Source organism: Ictidomys tridecemlineatus, chromosome 4 (genome assembly GCF_052094955.1).
Source record: "Ictidomys tridecemlineatus isolate mIctTri1 chromosome 4, mIctTri1.hap1, whole genome shotgun sequence".
NCBI lineage: Eukaryota > Metazoa > Chordata > Mammalia > Rodentia > Sciuridae > Ictidomys > Ictidomys tridecemlineatus.
In genome coordinates, this window is record NC_135480.1 from 25,015,145 (window position 1) to 25,039,380 (window position 24,236).

The 24,236-nt window shown below is 35.5% G+C and overlaps 1 protein-coding gene and 1 non-coding gene across 8 annotated transcripts in view; both read left to right on the forward strand.

Moving 5' to 3' along the window:
• Positions 1-24,236, forward strand: part of Lrrc4c (leucine rich repeat containing 4C) — a 1,114,683-nt gene that overhangs the window by 678,508 nt on the left and 411,939 nt on the right. The gene's annotated exons all lie outside the window — the stretch shown is intronic.
• On the forward strand, positions 3,602-3,733 carry LOC120890171 (small nucleolar RNA SNORA42/SNORA80 family). The gene has a single exon (XR_005734418.2). It is a non-coding gene; the product is annotated as a small nucleolar RNA SNORA42/SNORA80 family (small nucleolar RNA).

Consider the following 24,236-nt stretch of genomic DNA (forward strand, 5'->3'; position numbering starts at 1 on the left):
TAAAGAACATAAGGGGCAACTGAAAGAAGGGGAAATAAGAAAGATGTAAGAATTATGGCTTAGGTTTTTTTTTTTTAATTAAATTTGGTGGTATACACACTCTCCAGACTTTTTTTTTTTCCTCATCCAAAAAAGCAGACCTGTAAAGCCCAGGCAGCGTAAGGTCACCTAGACATAGAATTCTCTCAGAGACAACTACAAATTTTGAATAAATATTGTTGAGGATATTGTTATGTCTTCCCATTTTTTAAAAGTTCAAAATCTCAGATTTTATTGTATTCTTCCACCAATGAAAAGAGAAAGTTATGTAGGGTTAGGATTCCTTAATACAAACTTTAAAGACTGAAGATATTTGCTAAATTCTGCATGCATAACAGAGGATGACAATATTGTTCTGTCTTAAATACACATTGTTAACTGCATACATAATAAGTAGCAGCTTGAATGGAGCTGCCTCAAGAGGGAATTCCTTTTAGCCCGGAATAAGTGACAAAAACATATTCACACTTCTTTATCGTTTTGTTTGTAGCTGAACATACTATTTCATACTCCACAATGAAAATCAGCTTTGAGCAGAAGGTATTTTTATTACATGCAATCTCTCAATGATCCCAATATAACAGCAATTAAATCAAAGACATTCAAAAAGCTGTAAAGGGTCTTAGAGTATTTTATAGTCTACCTTTCTCCTGTTATAGAATCAATTATGGCTCTGAAAGGTTTATTGACAGACTTAAGGCTGTTGAGCAGGAGAAATGGAAAGGAGAACCCAAGAGTCCTAGTGGGAAAGAAGGCATAGAGGACATCATATAGAGAAACTCCTGTCATTACCTTTAAATGCAAAAGCAGATTGCAGGAGCTGAAGGCCAGACCTGTAGCTCAGCTCTGAAGAACACAGTTGATGAACAGAATCAGCTCAGCTCCCAGTGTGGCTTTTTACCTTCATGTATGTTTTCCTTTAAACTTGTATTTTTTACATAATGCACTTTTTCATGTGTTGGTGTGATACTCTCATAACAGTATCATTTTTAAATAAAATATAAACCACCTGTAATGAATAAAAACAAAAGGCACTGCCTGAAGAGTTAAATAAAGTCATTCTGACTCTTTCTGTGCATCCTCCAGTGCTTTGTCCCACAAAATGGAGAAAATGTGTTTAAGGAAGCCAAGATGAGATAAGGAATTACTGAACTATGACAGAAGGGAGGGATTATCTATACTAAAAAAAAATGCACATTTCTACATAGTAACTTGGAAGAAAATAATAATAATAGTATAAGTCAGAGGGTCCAAGTGAGATATTAGGTCATCCACATTAAGAAGAAAACAGTAGGAAATATAAAATCCACTTACTGGATTTTGGGGAATATAAACTAAATCAGAAGAAAAAAAATAGCCAAAAGGTGAGTAAAAAACTTCTAGTGATATGCACAATTTTCATAGATGTTTAGATATATACCAGCTACTAGGAATAGCTTTCTAAGATACTCAGTTGACAAGCAAAATGAGAATCCTTTCAGTTAATTGGGAGTAGTGCAATGATCTAATGGAGATAGTGATTGTGGATCTGGGAATTGGGAGTTATAACAGTCAGGACCCTAATAATGTTTCAATTCTCCCATGTATAGGTGGAAAATAGACATCCCAAAATGGTACCTAGTTTTCTAAAACCCAGGGAGTCATACAATGACACATCTTACTTATAAGATACAAAAAGTATACAACCAAAAAGTGGTTCAGGTACTAAGGATGATGTGCCACACACACACACACACTGAGACAGCAGGAAGAAATCTATTATTCATATAATGAGATTTTTCTTGGGGTAATTACACAATATCTTAAGCCAGTCCAAAACTGGCTTGAAAGAACAATCAAGCCCCCCTCTGGCTTGAATTGTATTGCATATAGGGTTAAGGTGAGGGTTCCCAGGAACCATCCAGGGTTTTATGGCACACTAATATCTTTAGAGTTCTTAAAAGTTAGCACAAATTGCATGGCTTTAAAACACAGAAACTTCTTCTGTCATTATTCTAGGGTTCAGAAGAGGGAAATCATAGTGCCTGTGGAGTTGGTTCCTTGTAAAGGCCTGAGAGAAGCACTTCTCTGTTCCTCTCTCCTAGTTCCTTTGATCCTTGTCTTTGCTTGGGTAGAAGCTGCCTTTCTGCTACTGCTGCCTCTGCCATCATAGGACCTTCTTCCCTGTTCCTGTGCACCTTTTCCTCTGATAAAGACCCCAATCATATCGGATGAAAGGAGCACCTTAATGTAGCATGGCCTCATTTTAATTTAAGTAATTACATCTTCAAAGGCCTTATTTCCAAATATGTTCACATGTTGAGGTTCCAAATGGACATTCATGTTAGGCGGACACTCACATCCAGTATAAATGATAGGAAGTTCTGGCTGGTACCAAACAGGACAACTTATAGATTTTCTTACTGATTTGTTCAGTGATGGAGCAAGAAGGAAAGAGGGAGAGATGGAAATTCTGAAGCTGTCTCCAGTTAGACATCAAATATCTAGTCAAACTCCTTATTGCAAAAAGTCTTCTGATTCCTCTACAAAATAATTTCTTTACGTATATAACTAGATTTCTCAAGATAAAGAATGACCCTAACATATATCTTTCAAATTTGAACCCTCATGACTATAAATGGATATTGTAAAATGATTAATGATGCTCATTTATCTACAAGAGCTGCTAACAGTCTGTTGTAGTTAAACATGATCTTATGTACAACCATCCCAAGAATACAGAATTCAGAAGAATTCAGAAATAATTCCTTGGTACATAGATCACATAATTTAAGAAATTCTTTCTCCATATTACTAACCATCTGATGTGGAGAAAGGTGAATATAAAAATAGATGAAACAAAGCAGGACCCACAGGGAAAGGTTTTTGAGATATAAAGAAAGAATGCAATTATAAAACTGTGATTTGAGTTAGGGAAATATTCTCAGAAATATAGTCCAGATCCATTGAATTCAATATATGCAATAACTTACAGCAGAGTCAGGAGCAATGTTGAATTGGTAAGTTCCTTGATTAGGACACCAGATAAATCTGAGTAAATTCCACCTCTCAGGATAGTTGTGGAACAGTGGCTCAGTAGGGCTCTAGGGCCTTGAGATCTAATACCTGCTTTATATAGCAAGTGTTTTATAAAACCCTTTCTTTGCTATCTTTTAATGAAATGTGTAATTAGTGTCATCTACCTCATATATATATATATATATATATATATACTATTTATAATTAGAAATAAATAGGCATCTAACTCTAATAAAAGTAAAGCAATTTTTAAAATTTGTAATTGATATGTAAATGGTTCAACTCTTCCACAGTATAAAACATAATATACCATGCAGATACCTCCACCTACAAATAGAGTTGTGATAATTAAAACAATTGCAAATTCAATTCCATAGTCTCAGTGGATTAAAAATCCTGAATGAATTACATCTGGTGTATATTTTTTGGAAATAATGACCAAATCTTGGAAAGGTCTGAACAGAACAGAATATAGACTTTCTTTGATTTATATGTTGGTTTCATTCCTGGAAAAGTTCATGCATATTTCAAGGTTGCACTGGGAGCAGGTTTGGATTTATAGTAGGTCTGTCCTCCTGGGTCTTTCACGGAGTCCCATGCCAGAGCAAACTGAGTTTGAGCCATTATCTGGCCTCTGTGATCATAGGCTGCTGACATTGAAACAGGTTGCATAGTGAGGAAGAAAAAAAGAAAGAAGGCTTACACAAGTATTTTAATTTATATGAAAAACAGAATTAAACTCCATGTTTAGATTATTATAATGCATTTTCTTCAGCTGTTTAGAATCTGATGCTACATCTATGTTAAGCAACTTTCATTGACAACCCAAAATATCCCTAATATCCAAAGTGCCCCTAAAGTCAAATAGAACAGATCTATTTAAATTTCTGAATTTATATAGAATGTGTGTTATCTTGTAGAGCTAGTGATTACTTGCAAATTTTAATGTAATTTTTGAAAAGTACCAATTACAACCAATTTTAACAGGCTCTGTCAGTCATAGAAATTAAAATGCCCTCAGCTTTCTAACTTGGTAGATTTACTTAATGTTGTGAAAACATTTCATTCCACTGAGAAAGGAAGACTAATGTTTGTCGGGGTTTATTTTAATCAAATAAAGATGAAGGTCATTTGTAAATATGAAGGTAGTTAATAGCAAGATGACCCAAATTGCTTGAAATAGAGAAATGGAGGAAAATTTCTAGCCTGATATTTATAAAACTAATGATCAGTATCAATATTTAAAAATTCTGTTTTGTAAAGGCATTGGGAATGCAGTTCAATTTGGTGGAATACTGTGTGCCGGAACTATAGCAAAAGCTTAACATGAACATATACCACTGACTTATGGATAGTTAAGAGAAATATATAGCCAGAAATTGCTCTGCACTCAGCATACACTATCAACTATTATGTTTATTCTAGATCTCAAATTTAATAAGAAAGATTGCAACATATCCAGAAAAAAATAGCAAAATAATCAAAAGACTAAAAATATGTGTTTTGTATGTATGTGTACATATGCACACTTGTAGATTTGTATGTGTATCCAGACCACTGATACTGAAAAAATACAATGTTTTACTATCTTATATTCACAAAATTTTTTTACTGTGCACATATTAAACTTTGTTTACAAGTAGATATTTTAATAATTGCTCTTCTGAAGTTGTATTCAACAAATGTGTGTGGGTTGTTGATGTGTACAGTACAGTATTGTTTACTACAGCAGATCCCTACAACTTTTTCATATTGCATGACTGAAACTCAGTCTATTAAAAGTCTTCTCATTTTACCCTTATCCCTAGTTCCTCAGAACAATCATTCTACTTTCTGTGATTAGAAAATCTTGTGGGTTTGATAACTTCAGATACCTTATCTAAGTGGATTCATATGGAATGTCCTTTTGTGACTGTATTATTTCTGTTAGCATAATGTCCTCAAGATTCAATTATTTTGTAGCATATGACAAGATTTTCTTCCTTTTCAAAGAGGAATACTGTTCCACTGCAAGCATATACCATATTGTTTTTATCCATTCATGCAGTAATGAACAATTGGTTTGCTTCCTTCTCCTAGATGTTGTGATAATGTTGCAATTAATATGGGGGTGCAAATATCTCTTTAGATTCTGATTTTAAATATTTTGAAAAATACTCAGAAATATGATTACTGAATCACTCTGTGATTCTATTTTAGTTTTCTAAAGAAATTCTGGACTATTTTCCATAGTTGCTTTATGAATTTACATTTTTAACAAAGTGTCGAAAGATTCCAGTTTTTCTGTATTCTTGCCAATACTTGGTATGTTCTGTTATTTTCTCCTGTTGTTTATCAGGGTCATTCTAACACAAATGAGGTAAGCTTTTACTTGTGATTTGTATGATTCCTATATGATTAGTGATGTTGAACATTTTTTGTATACTTGTTACAATTTGTACTTCTCCTTTTGAGAAATGTCTATTAAAATTCTTTGCCAATTTTTTTCATTGGGTTATTTGACTCCTAACTATTGAATTATTTGAGTTATTAATAGATTTTGGATATTACCCACTTATAGATGCATGATTGCAAATATTCTCTACCATCCTGCAGGTTGTCTTTTCCCTCTTGATATTTACATTGCTGTGCAGAAACTTTTTAGATTGATGTAGTTTCATTTTGCTATCTTAGCTTTATATTTTGGCTGTGCTTCTGGTATTGTACCTAAAATGTCATTTGTCAAGTTCAATGTTATGAAGCTCTTTCCCTTTTGTTTTCTTCTAAAAGTTTTATGGACTCAGGATTTATCTTCAAATCTATTATCAGTTTTGAGTTAATTCTGCTACATATTATAGGATATAATAAAATCCATTCTGTCCCATGTGGACATACAGTATTTCTAAAACCCTCTGTTGAAGAGATAATCCTTTCCTCACTCTGGAGTCAGAGTACCCATATTAAAGATCATTAAGCTAAATAGGCACTCTGGATTTATTCTTGACTCTTTATTCTACACATTGGCTACATATCTATCTTTATGTTTGTGCCATAATCTTTTGATTACCATAGCTTTGCCATCTGCTTGAAATTGGGCAGTATGAAGCTGCCATCATTTATTCCTCTTTTCATCGTCTCAGACTCCTGTTCTGCCATCTTCCTCTTGTCACTCTGACTTATATTCACATTCTCACATTGAACATGGCATAAGATTAAATCATAATCCTGCAGTAAACAGTAAAATGCTTATATTTACCTGTGCTTCCCAAAGCACATTTAACTAATCTAATTTTAAAGCTCATTTCTTCCTTAAAAAATCTCTTTGACTTACCTCTTTTTGCAATGCTGCTCTTCCAGTGGACGAGGAGCCTCCCTGTGTTTAAATCCACCTCAATTGCCCAACACACACACACACACACAAACACACACAATGCTCTTGACACTCAGCAATTGTAGTTTTCCTATCTTCCTTTCCTCTTCACTCCAGTTTCTTTTAGTTTTCCTGAACATTGAGTATTGTCTGGAAACTCTATGAGCAAAAGAGTAGCAAAGGTCAGGATCCGTGAGCAAATGCCTTCCTGCAAGAGATGGCACATAGAAATAATTCAGGAAAATATGATTATACACATTCAAGTGAGGAAATAGCTTAGTCTCTTTCCTTTTCTTCTTATTAACTTTATTTGCTTTTCTTCCCTCATTCCACCTCGTTCCATCTTTTCTTTGTTCCTTCTTCTCTCGTCTTTCTTGATCATACTCTCTCATCTAAGATTCTTTCTGAAGCTGAATATTTGTTAAAACATATAACAGCTTCATATTGTTCATTTTATGATACAAAATACTTTTTCTTTTATTATCAGGTTATGAGTTGTTATTATTTTTAAGTTCCATTTTACAAGCAATTCATTAAGATTATCAAAAGAGTGAATAGAACGTAAACTCAAATCGGACTTTACTACAAGTCACCTACTCTTTCCACTATTAAAATGATGTGAAATGAGTTCTCAGTGAAGAAACGAAGGGATTTCTTCATGTGTAAATTGTGAACTATATTGATTCCTATGTACAGCTTCTTAAATGTAGTAGAAATTTATGTGATATGCTATTGTACTCAATGCATCATAACTGCTCAAAATATCACAATATGATTTAAAGCTATATTAGAGGAGAACAGTGAGGGAGGTGCTGTATGTGTCCCAGAGAAGAGAAGATGATAGGAGAAATTTATAGTGCTTTTGGGAAGCCATTATACTGAAAACTTTCTTAGAGAAAACTTTCTTAGAAAACAATGTTTTAGATACTATTCATCTTTCCAAAAATTCTTTTTGTAGATATTTAGATTTATTCCCTAATATTGTAATTTTAATTTCAGGCTGGATATTTATATTTGGATATATATTTACCCTCATTTTCTATCTATATGTGTTTCTGTGTGTGATCCAGTTGTAAAATATGATAGATTTTTTATTTTTGTAATATCCATGGACAAAACAGAGAGGATTCAAAGATTTTTTAGTATTCTCAGCAAATATATACAGGTTGCTTATATTTTGAATTATTGGACCAAACTTTTTGAATATTGATGTAATTATTTGTTATCTTTAATTTTTGTGTCTTCTTCTGGACTTTTTGGGGCCCAGGTCATGAATATCAACAAACATGATCAGTAGGAGATATATATATATATATATATATATATATATATATATATATATATATATATAATTTTATTAGTTACAATATATATAGTAGATAATAAAATTTAGTGGCAAGTAACATATAAAAGATCCAATTTCCACTTAACTTCCAGTTTGCTTTGACCTGTTGTGGCTTGAGAATCTAATAATCATTTGATTGAAATGTGACTCGGTTATAAATGAATTGTTTTTTAGTGAGGGATTTGGGGTCTCCTCTGTGTGGTAAAGTGAAGCAACTCAACACGGGTCTTTGTCTTATTCTAAGTTTTTCATCACATTCTAGAGAATTGAGGTTGCCCCGAATCTCTGTACACAATCCATATCCGCTCACAAGTCTGCATTGACATTTAGCCACCGTCTGCTCTGTACACGAGCTTTGCGTTTTCCATAAACTCTGCTAAGATCTGTATTGAATTTTCTATATTAGCATTCCAAGTTTGCATCTGCACACCTTACATGTGGTATTGCTGGGAATTAAGCTCACTTGAATATTAGGACAGGAGCCAAAGCAGTCATACGATGTGACTGAAGCACAGGAAGCAGTCTTGGCAGAAAGTGGCTCTTTCCTTGTCTCCTTTGGCAGGTGCTCAGCAACCCACTTCAGCTCACACATCAATCTTCACTTGAGATTCCTTTGGTGATTATCAAAACCCATTGCTGATATAGTTTTTGAAGAAATAATTAAGCCTCGGTGGCTTGGTGTCACCATGATGGCATATTTGACGTTCAAATGACTGCATCTGCATTGCTAGTAATTGTCCTCAGACTCACTCCCTCTCCCTTCTCATCCCTTTCCTTGGACCAACATGTAATATCCTTTATTAAGAATTACTTTAGGGGCTGGGGATGTGGCTCAAGCGGTAGCGCGCTCGCCTGGCATGCATGTGGCTAGGGTTCGATCCTCAGCACCACATACAAACAAAGATGTTGTGTCCGCAGAAAACTAACTAACTAACTAAATAAATAAATAAATAAATATTGAAAAATTCTCTTTCTCTCTCTCTTTAAAAAAAATAAAAAGAGTTACTTTAGGGTTTCAAGTTCAAGATCTCCTGATGATAAGGTTATATTCTAATCACCTTTTTTCACATTCCTATGAAGAATCCCTTTATCTTTGATTTTTGTGTGCCTACCTTTTCATGGGAAGTGGATGGGATGTCAGACAAAGTCAGATTCAGGACTTCTTGGGATCCATGTCCAGAATAATATCAACAATCATGATCAGAAGGATATATATGATGTAGCTAGTAAAATTTAGTGGAAAACACTTTACTCACAGGGTTCTATGAAAATGCAACACTGTGTCTGTTAGTTTGCTTAACTACTACTCCCAGCTGGAATAAACTATACTTGTTTTAAGATCTAGTCCTCATGTGAAAGGACACTGCCCATCAACATCCTTAATGATGTCTTTCTTTTATTTTTCTCCTAGTACTTCCTTCCAATATACCACTTCCTGAGGAATTCTTGATATTTTCATCCCCATTTCTTTTCCACTTTTTAATTTTCTTACCCCTTTTTCATTTTTTTTCTATCTTATGTGATAATTTAAGACCTTTTTGGGGGGGGGGTGGAAACAACTCCCATGGTTACAATCAGTGTATTTATTATTTGGCTAAAAATATCCAACCTTTGGGAGACTAGCACTCATTTTCACTTTGGTTCCTTTCTCATGAACACAATTTGCACACGTGGATTTTCACCTGTATCAAAGCTATGAAGAATACACCATCTCCAACTGGGATTTCAAATGAGTTTCTCAAGAAGGAACCCACAATATTTGTACCTGTTAAAATATTTTGTGAGACCAGCAGGATACAAGAACAAAGCTCTTTTAAAAGTTACCAAAAGTTAGTTTACTTAGTAGCTCTTCTTACTTTTTTTGAGTGTTATGCTAGCTGTACAATTTTATATGCCGATCTAGAATCATTCACAGAGAAATAAAATGGAACTTTGTTCATTAATAAAATAAAATATGCTCTAATATATGTATTTTTATCATAAAAATCAAGATCAAATAGAATCATATCTTGTAAATCAAGCATACTCATAACACTTCTGTTTATTGAGACCTTGATGGATTAGACCTGGATCCACCCATTAAGGAAATTTTTGGAGATATATGAAATTACCAAATGATGATGATGATAATGATGATAAGATGAAAATGAGGCCATTAAAGCTAAATAATTAGATGTGCCAGTTGAGTGATTTCTGAACCTGGTAGATCATTAGTAATCACCTGGCCATTTTTTTTCCTAATAATACAGATTTATGGGCCCTACTCCAGACCAATTGAAATCAGAGCCTCTGGACTTACAGACATAGGAATAACCCATTCAGAAATATGCATGTATAAGTCTAATGATCAACCATATGGGAGAATTTCTGATAGGGATAAAATGGCCTTTGGTCCTTTAGAAGGGAAAGAGAATTGGCTTTGTGCCCATAAAGGAGGGCATATTTGCCTACTGAAGAACTGATACTTTTTGGATAAGCTGAGTATTAAAAAGGATGTTCTCAGCTGAAAAACTATTTTTAAAAAGTAAATGAAAAAAAGGTGAGAAGGTAAAATGTATCAGAGAATAATAAAGAGACTAGTTTGATAAGAATTAATGCCACTTGGTGAGAAGGATAAAGCTAGTACTTTAGATGAAGTCTAGATTGATGGGGACCTAGGGACAGAAGGAAGGATTTAATTACTTGGACACCATTGCATATTTTGATGTAGGCTTATCATTAGAAAAGCATAATTTTTGAAAGATTTATCTCTAAAACTTGAGAAGCTACATTATAAGAGAACTGATACTAATATTGGGGTCTACTTAATAGACCTCTACAGGTCAGAGTAGTCAAAATCAAACTTGCATTTCTATGTCATGCACTAAATATTTTTTATCCTGATATTTCTATGACCTTGCATATGATTTTCCATGTTAGGCTCTCTCTCACACACACATGCACATATACACACATATGTATATACACACGAGCTTATGTTGAAAAGTTCCTGAACATATGATGGAATCTAACATGAAAGTACATGCATTGAATGAACCAAAAGAAGGTGTTATTATTAATTATCTCAAATTTCTTATTTATTTATGGGGACATTCTAGTGGTGGTGATGGGGAAAAAAAATGATATACATTAGGACTGATAGTGCAACCAGTTTTCCATGGGTCCTATTAGACTTAACAACACAATGGCTCTCAAGAGAAATAGAGCAGAATTAATGGAGGTGTCCAGAGCATTGAGTGCAGACAGCCAGAGATGTCATGTGAGAGACACTCCTGCTAGACAAATAATTGCTTGCCAAAATGTCAGCAGTGTCCTCCTGAGAAACAGTAAGTAGTTCTGAGTGTGGGCTTGGAAGGAGGCAGCCCTGGTTTTGAATTCAAGGTATACTACAATTTCCTGTGATACCTTGCACAGCTGACATAAATAATCTCTGTATACCTCAGTTAACCCTTGCTCAAGTGTGCAAAAATCTCTATACATGGAAGTGTTGTGGGGACAAACAGGACAGTGGCTCTAAATGACTTAACAAAGTCCCTGGAACATAGTATGTAGCTAAGAGAAAGTATCAATATCAGTGGAATTCCATGGCTGTCGTCTCTGAATTGAGCCCAAATTCCAAAATAAACCTCAAACTTCACGTTTATTTCAGGATGATTTTGTTCTTCCTAGCACAATACATGCAGATATTGGGCTTATGTAGAGACCAATTATTGAGCATCTGGTACTCATTGAGAACATACTGGTCTAACCATTTTTGCTTTTCTTCAACTCTAAACCTCTATAAAATCCTAGGAGCTGAAATTTCTTGGTCACTTCTCTGTTGGACCTATATATCACTTAACCACCTACCAATGCTGCCCTTGTTCCCCAAAAGGCATGTTAGACACACTAAGCAAAAGTTCTTCTTTTAGTCATATTTCTGCTTAAAAATCTGAATATTCTCTTCTACTCTGATATATACAGCACTTCTATCCATATCCTTTCATTTATTTATTCATCATTTGTTCCAAGAAATATTTATTGGATTCCTATTATATTCCAGTTTTCACTCTAGATATCAACATTACAGCTCTGTTAAAAACAACAACAACAACAACAACAGGTATCTCGCCTTACTCAGTATCATTCTAGTGGAGAACAAACAAGGAACAACTTAAATAAACAGCAAGAAGTAATTTATGAGAGGCAGACATGGTGAACTGAGTAAGACAGGATACTTTGTAACAAGGCAAAAGTATAGAAACGAATTTCTCAGGAAGGCTTCTTTTGGGATATGTGTGCTGAAACTTGAACCATGGAAGTCAAGGTGTGTGGGTGGGGAAAGGAATGATTTACAGGCAAGTATCTGTAGCCCTGAAGTTTCAAGATACAGAGAAAAAAATCAATACTGTCATTAAAACAAAGTAAAGGAGAAATTGTAGACAAGGTCAGCAGTATAGGCAGAAGCCCACTCATGCATGATTGAGGGGTTTGGATTTTGTTCAAAAGCCTGGAGCAAATACAACTCCATCTTCATTCCATTATTTCCCCAGTATGATCTGCTTTAGCTTGCTGAGGGTAAAAGAACCACCCCATGTTTTCATTTTCCCATCAATCCCTCCCCCACACGCAGCCCACAAGTCCAGAGCAAAAAATGGATTGCAGAGGAATGATCCTGTGGCCATTATACTGTTCTCATTTTTTCTTCACAATGGCACCTCCACTTTAACAACTTCCCTGTTCAAAGCCAAAATAGACCTTTGAGAGTATGGACATTTCTCCAAACACTAAGAATGGAACCATCACATGACCTAGCTCTCTCACTCTTTGGTATATATACAAAAGGTTTAAAATAAGCACACTAAGATAGCCACATCAATGTTTATAGCAGCATTATGCATCATAGCCAAGCTATGGAATCAACTGAGGTTCCTGTCAGCAGAAGAATGGAAAATGAAAATGTGGTATATACACACAATGGAGTATTACTCAGCCATTGCTGGCAAATGGATGGAACTGGAGACTATCACACCAGGTGAAATAAGCAAGACTCGGAAGGCCAAAGAATGAATGTTTTCTCTGATATTAGGAAACTAGTCCAAAAATAAAGAGGAAAAAAGAAAAAAGAAAAGGGATATAAGGTTCCATCAAAATAGAAGATCATCAGAGTAAAGGAAGGGGGTTGAAAAGGAGGAATGAGGGATGAGATAAAGGGAAGAACAAAGGAATTAATCTAACCTAACTTTCCCATGTAAATATGTGAATATACTAAAGTGAATTTCACCATTATGTATATCCACAAGGCACTAATTAAAAAGAAAAAAAAACTAAGTAAATCAGCAGAAAGATCAGAAGAATAAAAGGAAAGGAACTGGGGAAGGATTAAGGGAGGGGAAGGGGAATTACTGGGGAATGAATTAGAGCAAATTATATTCCATGCTTTTACGATTATGTCAGAATGAATCCTAATGTTATATATAACTTAAAAGAATCAATAAAAAAATAGAACTTTGAGAAAGTATATAACCAATAGGAAAAACACATATATACCATTTTATAAGAAGAATCTGGCTTATAATTAAAAAAATATGTAAATATAAAATAAATGTCCCAATTCTATAACAAATTAAAGGAAACAAGAATCTTTGGATGTGGGATTATTAAGGATAAGCTTCATAAGATGTGTTGTCAGAGATGATGGATTTGAATCACAATGAAGGCAAGTATAGACCATCCCAAGTGGCCTTTCTGATAACTGACAACTTATTATGGTATGACCTTTCTCACCTGGCATTATCACCTCACACCTTCTGATGTGCCAAGTATCATCCTAAGTCCTTTGCCCAAGCGTATACATCAGACTGGTTTTTGACATGTCTACTCAAAATAGCATATTTCTTTTTCCCCAAAGCTAGAGTCGTTATAATAAAAACACATTTCTTAAAATCTGCCATTTTTATGGTTAACAGAATAATTTTTAGTTTTTAGGGTCTTTTTTTTTCTTTGTTATAAACCCTAATGTGATTGAATGGAAGATGGCTAGAAAAGCAAATGTGCCTTTTTTTTTTTCCTTTCCTAGCTCATGGGAAGAGAAGAAAAGTGATATATATATATTTTTTTAGTTTCATCAAGAAATATCCACTCAACATCATTAAAAATAACCAGACTTTCAAATGTCTTGTATGGCCTCTTTTCTCTAAGGAATAATTGCTCTGCTACTTCACAGGGAAATTTTGAAAAAGCACCTATGAGTGACAAATGATATTGGACTGCACTCTGAACCATGCAACCAAGCAAATTAAAAATGCTTTCAAACATTAGTTGATGAAGCCTTAGAGTAGTCATTCTGACTTTGTGCATGCTGATAGGCATTATGGCACTAAAAACTTTTCAGAGAAAGCAGATACAAATTGGGGCTTAAATTAGCTCATGTGACTAGAAATGCATTGACCAAAAATCTCTTTTCCTTACCATATTATGGGGGAACTTACTATGATGAACTGGCTAGGTCAACATGGACCAGTCTCATCAACCAGGGCAAGAGCCATAGTGGTTGAATTTGCCAAATCAACTCTTCTGAAGCCCCAGTAAAAATTGACCTTCCTCCTGTTCTTATTCTACCCTGTTCCTTTAATGAAAAAAGCTTGAGAAACTAAATCTATGGAAGTGACGTTCATCCTTCCTGTTGGACACTCCTCAAATCACTGTTGCATATGTACGACTGTATTCTATGAAAGTTAATTCCCCTGACTTAAAAATGGTGGTAATTTCTTGGTCTTATTCCAAAAGAACTACAACCAGTGTATTATAGTAATACTTTCACACCAATATTTCTAGCACCGCAGTTCAAAATAACCAATTTATGGAATCAATCCAGATGCCCATCAACAGATGAAAGATAAACTGTGGCATATATGCACAATGACATTTTACTCATCCATAAAGTAGAAAGAAATCCTATCATTTGCTCATGATGGATAGAACTGGAGAATCCATGCTTAAGTGAATAAGCAAGATTTAAAGTAAAAAAATTGAATGTTTCCTCTCATATATGGAAACTAGAAAGAGAGGAAAAAATGAAGTTTTTAAAAGGTGTTCATGAAATTAGAAGGGAGACCAAGAGAGTAGAGGAAGGGAGTTGAGAGACAGGGAGTAGTGGAGGACATGAGGAAGTACTACATACAAAAATGTAGCAAATTACGCTATGTCCATGCATGAAGATACTACATATATAAAATATATACATATATATGTGTGTGTATATGTGTATACACACATGTACATATACAATTGTAAGACACAAACTAAAATAATAATAATAATAGCGGGGAGATCAGAGTAGAATAAGATGATCAAGGAAAGGAATGGAGGAGGGAAAGAGGAGGTAATGAGGAATGAGATTCATGAAATTATGTTATGTGCATGTACAGATATATATAGTAAAATGAACTGTGTAATTGTAGCATACTCATAAAATTGGTGTAGTGAATACTCAGAGTAGGTTAATGTCGAGACAGTAAAGACTATGAAACTATGAAGAAGGTTTAGACAAACCTCCCAGGATGTGGATCTTAGGTGTTTGGGAATATGAATAGAAAAATCACACAAGGGTTTTACATCCTGGTCCTACCTGGATGGGAATCCATGTGCCACAACAGTACCATGCTGATCATAAACTAACCAATTTATTCGCCTTTTGTCTAAAAATTATTTTTTTTGATCCATGGAGCAGATCATACTAGATTATCAACAAGGTCAAGAATATAAAAATATCAAACAAAATAAACAAAAATGTCTATTACCAAAGAATATTTCCTCTTAAAATCCTGAGTCCAATCATAACACTTGCCTAGATGTAAGTATAAAGACAAACATAATCTGAAGCTGGTGATTTTTCTATGAATACACCTAGCAGTATGAATCTTAATCCCCAAGTTCAGTAAGCAATATCACATTTGTATTTTTATTTTTGTAAATATGGAACAGACACTACCAGATTTCCATGATTATTTAATGAACAAGCCAATTTTGAGTTTCCATTATGCTGGAATAGTAGGAAGTCCTTCCACATTCTTAGGGCTGCCTCTTACGATTGTGACATGGTTATGGGGCCTGAGTCAAGCCAAGATATTGCTGGTCTCCAGGCAGATTTTGTTGTCTTTCTATCTATAACCATGAGACTTGCCTTTCCCCCATATCCATGGTCCTTTCAGGTCTGTGGACAGCTGGTGAACTGCCGAATGCAGGATATTTGCTAAGGACAATCTCTTCTGCCACAAGTCTGATGCACTCCACAACCATCCTGTTATCTCCCTACGATCTTAGCTGTTCCAGTACCTCCCCACAGCCGTATTCTCCTCCCCCAACTTCTTCACACACTCCCCTTTTCAAAGAGCAAGAACCACCCTTTTCTCCCCCTGTACCTCTGCAGCAGGGTTTTAATATTCTTCTAAGATCTTGGATTTTTAGAAAACAACAGTCAGAAATGCACACAGTCTATTTCTTCTTGTTGCTATGTACTCCTGGGAGTCAGTGGAACACAAAGCAGCTGTTTGAATTGGTGGAAATAAAAGGGGAAATAAGAGAAAGAGGAAACAACCTGATATCTTAATACTTCAAATATATATTGGCCTCTTTTATTACTAAAATACCACTGAGATCATGCACAAAAGAATGTTTCTGTGGTTGAGGAAAGAATTGGAAGAAGAAAGAGAAGGAGAAGGTGATGTCCCCCAAAAGCTCACGTGTGGTACAATGCAGGAAGGTGCAGAAGAGAATATTGTTTTGTGATAGTCTTAATCCAATCTTAATCCCCTGATAGGGGTTAACTGAGTAGTAATTGAAGTGGTAGGGTGTGGCTGGAGGAGGTGGGCACTGGAAACATGGCTTTGGGTTAAAAATTTGTTAACTGGCAAGTGGATACTTCTCTCTCTGCCCTCTGATCACAATGTGAGCTGTTTCTCTCTGCCACACTCTTCTGCCATGATGTTCTGCCTCACATGGAGACCAGAGGAATAGAGCTGGCCTTCTGTGGACTAAGACCTCGGAAACCATGAGCCCTCAAATAAACTTTTCCTCCTTTACAGTTGTGGTCAGATCTTCTAGTCACAGCAGCAATCAACCTAATTAAAGTAGGGAGAAAGCAGGGTGGGAGGCTTCATATTTTGAATATGTGGAGCAACATATTTTGGTGCCCAGTTCTTTGTTGGATTCCTATGAAGAGTACTGACATGTTTCTGAAAAGTGGACTTGTCTGGTGGATTTTCAATTCCCTCCTATGGTGCCATTATCATGACAGTCTGTCTCGTCTGTGTGTTGTTTTATAACATTTTCATATTATATTAAGTCAATCTATAGCATCTGGAAAAGTCCCTACCACCCCCAATTCTTATTTATCATAATCAATTGGTACCTTTCTCAGATAACGCTTAAAGTTTTTGAATTTCCAACACTTTATCCTTTATTTGGCTTTATAAATACATGCCTCTCTTCTTCCCAATTACTATACAGTTTATTTGTATCTCAGAGTTCAATTCATCACTATTATCATAGGGAAAATTGAAAACAAATGATGTATAGCTAATTAAATGGAAATGAATACATTCTTATAAATCCATTTGAGAGAAAAAACTATGCATTCATTAAAACTCACTTTGTAAAAGAATGGTTAAATAAAACATAAACTTGAATTTATTACAATCCTTTTTATTTGTATAGGTATATATTGAATATCATAGGTGTGCTTATTAAAACTATTTCCTAGTCAGTTCAAGTATAATGAACATTTTTCTTTGTTTATTTCCTAAAATGTCCCTTAAAACATCATACTGCAAATAATAACAAAACTGTATGTTACTTTAAAAATTACCCAGAATTTATTATGATTGGAGACACTATGGCTATCCTGAGTCAAGAGACTTGGTCATCGTTGAGACAACCTTTGTTCATCTTCTTGTTTGGTTTAAAACTAGGTGTATTATTTCAGTTGTTACTTAACCTCTCTTTACCTTAAAATCATGAGTTCATACTTTCCAGCCCTTATTTTATGAATTAAATTATATTAAACCTATAAAAAGTTTTTATAGTATCAACTGGCTCAAATACCCAAAACCACAATTGTATCCTGGAGAAATATTGGCACAGGATTCCTATAAAAAAAAACTAGAATTAAATCAAAGCTTTCTAAATATTAGATATTCCCTAAGGGAAGGTTCTTAGTATCTCTGAGCTCTTGTTTCCTTATCTATAAAATGAGAATAATTGTTTTACCTCCCTCTTAGGGAAGTAGTAAGGATTATGTAAGATGATGTACCTATTGAATCAACAGAATGCAGGACTGGGCACATAGCAAAGAGTCTGTAAATATTAACTTTATCTCTATCAAGCCATTAAAGAGGTAACATAAAGAAAAAAAAAAAAATATATATATATATATTCTACTATAGATGTTGTAAGGAGAAAAGAGCTAGCAATAGTTTTTGTTTGGAAACAACTAAGACGATGACGTTGAAAACAACCTAGATAGTATTTGAGCTCCCAAATCTTCAGCAAATACCATGCTCCACATTGTTAGTGATATTATGTAATTGGAAATAGAATGCATATTTTAAAATAGAATGTTCTTCTAAAATTATATTTGGTTCATTTTAGTCACACTTAAATTATTTTTAAATTTTAAATAAATGTAAAGGATACTGTGAGATTTTCATGTTAATTAAAATGGCCTGGGTTTTTAAAAATATGTAGAAAAGAGTTTTCAATCTTATTATGCAGGGGGAAAACTTTTCAAAGATGAAAATACATCCCTATGCAATTTTTTAGTGTCTGTATAAAGGAAATGTCTGTCCAGAAAAGTCTTTAAATATCATATCCAACCACCTCATTTTGCAGATGGGAAAACCGAATTCTAGAATATGTAATTGTTTCCTCCAGAGTTATACTGTAACTGAATGCAAGAACTATATACTCTCTGGGTAGCACAATTCTTATTACAATACCAAAAGCATCCATCTCAGTGTTTTTCTCTTATTCACTGTGTACATGTGTCCATATAGTTGATACTTGTGTGTCTTTCTATATTATGTGTGTACATTCATAAAACAGATATTTGTGTGTCTTTCTATGTATACAAACTGTGGCAGTGTAAGTGTGTTTAGGCAGTAGAAAAGAACACAAAGCGAATTTTTTTTCCCTGACTATGAGAAGTTATTAGTCTGTACCCTAAAGCATGATATTTAATAGTTTTCTCTAAAACTCTTGAAGTCTAGGTAGCTCTTGAGATGTCCATTTCATTCCCAGTCATATAAATACCCCTATGTCTAGTCCCCCTAAAACACTGTTTCTTTGTTGGATGTATTTGCATAGCATCTCTCTCTGCACTTTCTCTCCCGTCCTTCCAGTCCTGAGAGCTCAGGATCTGAATAATAATCTGGCAGACACGGTGCCGTGCTTGCCATGTTGCCTGTTGAAAAATTATAATTTGTATTGATTAGTAAATTCACCCTCTTCAAAGGCACATCTGAAAGCCCCACTGGAGTCAGAGTTTCTGCTGTATTAGTTCAAGGGCACTCTTGAGAGAAGGAATGTGTTTTCAGTAAGATTAAGTCCTCTATCTCCAAGAAGAGGAAGAATGGCCTGCAGCATTGCTTAAAATAGTCTCTCATTCTCTCAACCAAAGGCAAGATACAACAACCAGAACAGCTCACTTTTTTTTTTCTCGGTAACAGGACTGCTGTGTCCCTTTCAAAGGATCACAACCATGAGAGCTGTCTGTATATCTGTACATCCCAGGGTGGGGGTTGGCAGAGTGGCCTGACCCACTATGGAGAAAGAGCTTGCCTGGCTGGAAGCACCAAGCCCTGGATGTGAGTCCCTACGCTGCTGTTTCTGAGAAGTGGCCAAGGCAATTCATTGAACTTTTACCTGTTGATTCCACACCTGTTAACAACAACAACAAAAAAAAAGCGGAGGAGGTAAAGGGAGTACTTTCCCATATGGCTTGGTGATAACACAAATATCCTTACTTCCTCTCTGACAAGGCTGTTGCCTACAATATTTCCTTTGCTTGGTACATTCAGATATTCTCAAAGTGTGATTCCCAGAACAGCAGTATCAGCAACAACTGATTGTACAGGAAATTATTATTAATGCAATTTCTTGGACCCTACCCCTGATCTATCCATGAGAAACTCTGGGAATCGGGCTTATTACTCCAGGCGATTGTGATGCACCCAATATTTGGGGATCAGTATCCTCTGAAACTCCGATTGATCCCTTCATAGAGAAAAACCTGCTTTGTCTTTTCCCACTTGATTCTATTCTCCCATTATGGACCATTCTGGCACACGCTGGCGCTATGCACTTGTTTATAGCACTTGTGAGAGTTGTCATCTACAATCAACTGTGTGCTTATTTAATTGTTCCATGAGGGCAGGGCTGTTTTCTGGGTTGACTCATCTCTGTATTCCCATCTGCAAAGCATCTGTCATATCACAGAGTTACAAATATAAACTGAGGCACACTGAATTTTTTTAAGAATTTGTTTGAGAAAACAGCAATTCATGAATCAGGAAGCCATAAATCAGTAGTGGTTTCAGGGCTCTACTAAGGGAACATAAGAGATAGACTTTTATAGTTCAACCCAGAGGTAAAGAAAATATTGATTTTTTATAATTATACAGTTAGTTGATTTGGTGTATCCTGTTGGAAAGTCCCTAGTTATATGAGCTAGTTGACTCTTTGGTTGCTTAAGTTCTGTATATCTTAAAGATTTGTATTTAGAAGAAATAGCTCAGAGTAAGTTTTGCTTATGTTTGCAATTCAAGCAAAGTTAAGGTCATTTGTGAGGCCTAACTGGTTTGGCTGCTCAGTGATTCTTCAAGCCTGCTCTTCATTAATTTGTTTTAACAGTAGGAACACAATAATCATTTGCTATTTCGATGAAAGTTGGTGACCTCGAACAAACCATTTCTACTCACTGAGACTCCGTGTGATTCTCTTTAAAATGGACTCAATAAAACATATCTGGGAAGTTAGCACATAAGTGAGCTAAGGGATAATAAAACCTTAGTCAGCCAACTCATAGTCATCCTTTCAGTTCATACATGCATTTTTAAATGTTACTTACTTTCTCACTGGAAACTCTGTTTAACTGCTGGATGTTAAATTTAATTGTGGGCTTTCTTATGTTTCCTATACAATACTGAGGTGAGCTGCTTTCTAACATTTTATGAAAAGTCAGAGTGATTCAAGGTGAGAATACAAATGTTATGGTTTACCTTTGGTGCCCCCCAAAAGCTCATGAATGAGACAATGCAAGGTTTGGAGGAGAAGTGATTGGGTCATACCCTTAGTCTAATCAATGAATTAATCCCTGATGGGATTAAGTGGGTGGTAACTAGAGTTAGTTGGGGTGTGGCTGGAGGAAGTGGTTCATTGGGGGCTTGCCTATGGAGTATATATTTGTATCTGGCAAGTGGCTACCTCTCTCTCTGCTTTCTGATCACCATGTGAGCAATTTCCCTCTGCCATGCTCTTCTGCCATGATGTTAATCCTCACCTAGAGACCAAGAAATGGAGCCAGCCTTCTATGGAGTAAGACCTCTAAAACCGTGAGCCCCTATAAAAACCCTCTTCCTTTACAGTTGTCCTGGCTGATCTTTTAGTGGCAGTGGCTAAAAAGCTGACTTAAAACAATGAAGATATTTAGTCATCTGATTTTCAGGTATGGAAGGAGAAGCTGAAATGTCCATATTCTACAACCTTAAAAATCTGAGACTCTCTGATGCCTCTTTTTGAGTTATTTATTTCCTAGTCCTACCTGCCTAAGCCAAATTGGACCCATTGTGTCCTTGATCTTGCTGGTTCTCCAGGGCACTGCCAGTACACAGCATTTTCTCTGCATTGGAACCCAGAGACCTCCTGACACTCTCTGCCCCATCTCTCCCCTCCCTTTAGCCCACAGGCATTTCTTTTTCACTACAGATTATTCTTTCATTATTCTTGTTTCTTTCGCCTGCCTATGATTTTAGCCAGTCCCTGGATATTGTCTGTCCCTTGCTTTTTTCTGCTTTATTTCCTCTCTAACAATTTCTTTCTTCATTCTGAGATGTATGCTTTTGGAAACAAGAAGCAAGGGAACCAGCAGGTGTTTCTAATTTTTCATCCTGCTTCATCCTTCCTCTGAGACCATGCTCTCTATTATTCTACCTGAGATGGGGGGAAAATGCTCTCACCAAAATAATAGCATTCCACATCAGCAACTCTCAAAATACATAATGTCAGGAGACATTTCTGATGGTCTAAACTGAGAGGGAGGGTGTGCTACTGACACCCTAGAGGGTAAATGTCATGGATGCCCCCAAACATCCCCAAATGTACAACACTGCCCTCCCTAAAGAGTTAACAGGTCTAGAATTTCAGTAGTTTTGTGCCAAATTTGAAAGAACTTGCTTCACTGGAAGATATACACAAGGCAGGTGTTCAGTAACAATTGCTAACTTTAAATCTTGATTTCTTCCATCCCTGATATCTTTGCAACCTTGGCAAGTCAGAGATTTTAGTAGTTTGATAACTCTCTTAAGCTTCGGGACCCATCCTTAGCCTTCTTCAGTATTTCTAGTGAAAAGACTCATATACCATATGTCCAAATTGTTCTTCTTTTCTTATAAACCAAACCATGCATTTCGTTGGTGGTATGTTAATTTATTAGGCATCATTCTGCTTAATACAGAGTAGGTAGGACTGACATTTGACTTTGACGTGCACTCACTCACAGTTAAATAAGAGAGGGAAATCAATATACTGCAAAGATAGAGTCCAATGAGATTGTTGAGAGAGCTAAGTACTAAGTCCTAAGGAGAAGAGAGAAAAGATCACTGGCACTCTGTAAACATACACAGCAGACACAGTAGGACCTGTCAAGGGGAGAGGGAAGAGACGGGCTGGGCTGGGGTAAGTAGATACTTTAGGACAAGAGGAGTGGGATGTACCCAGGCAAGGTTTGGTGTGCCCAGACAAAGAGGTGAGGAAGATGCTTAAAGATAAGCAGGGCCAGCTGAACAATTTGGGAATCTAGTTGCAAAATGTAACCATGGGTCTCTTGTTCAAAAGGCAGGAGAGGGCAACTGTTAAATGGTGTTGTTTGTTATTTATTCCTATGTCAGCTGTGTCTTAGGTCAGAGGGAAAGCTGAAGAGCAAGGAAGAGGAAATAGGTGGCTTAAACTGTCTGGAAAGGGATAGGTAGGCACCTCACCGGATGGTCATGTGAAAGGCAGTTAGAGTTTTCAGCCATGAGGTAAATGGAGTCTAGTGAGGTAAATGGGGCAGTGTGTAGAGGGGGAGAAATGCAGGGAAGGAGAAAACATTGAACTGGACAAAGGGTTAAATTAGGCAGAATGAGAAGAATGTTCAGCTTTCGAATCATAGAATAAAATCTATAGGTTGTGGTGAGCCTGTCTGTGATTGAAGCAGTTATTTTTAAAATAAAATGTGAAATAACAAGTGTTAGAAAAAACATTGTTTAGAGCTATTTCTTGCAACATATGTATAGCAATCTAATGAAGTGATGAATTTGGATTATAATTTTTTGTTATGAAATCACTTAAAAATCAGTTTGAAAGTGGAACATTTTAAAACCATAGACAGAAATATTATTATTTTACATCTTTCCTTTCAGAGTGTGTAGTCTTCATCTCCATTTTATGGCTGTCTAATATTTCATAAAATACATGGGATATACTTTTTCTAAACTTCTCTGTTGACAAATTGAGTTCGTTTTCTTGGCATTCCTGAGAATAGATAAAATTTCAAGAAAATTTTGAGTTTTTTACAAGTAATTGTTTTGTTAGGCAATAACAAAGCAACACATCATTCTTATAATGGGAAAGCAACCCAACAGTAGCAGGAATTAATATTGATAAAACAGAAAAATAACAAAACACACATAACAAGAATGAGCTCCAACCCACTAAGAATATAAGCTAGGTTAGAGATATAGAGAGTGAGCTCAGCTTATGGTTAGTCTTTGACCAATACTGTTAGAAATATTTCTAATGGAACATTATGGTCCAATGCAACTGATAGTGTCTTAATCACCAATGTTGCAAAATAAAACTTTAGTTTTACAGAAAATAAATTGCCACAGAATTGCCCTGAGTTATGGTTTTCACTGGAGTTTCTATCGTTGAACACGCTGATATTTGATGGGGCCATTTTCTGTTAGTGTAGTTAGCCAGTTTAGACTTACTAAAGCACATTTTTTCATGCCCCAAAGATAACAGTTTCAGAGAGAAGAAAGGGAAAGGACACAAAGGAATGAGGAGGAAAAAAAAGGCTAGGCTTAATGTACAAAGAAGATAAACAATTTAGAAAAATATCAATAATGCCTGCTTGCACAATTATTCACAGGAACAGTATCTGGAAGGACAAGGTCATATTTAAGTGGCAATAATACATCTGAAATAGTTCATTTAACAAAGAAAAGCAGTATTACTGAGTCCAAGGTA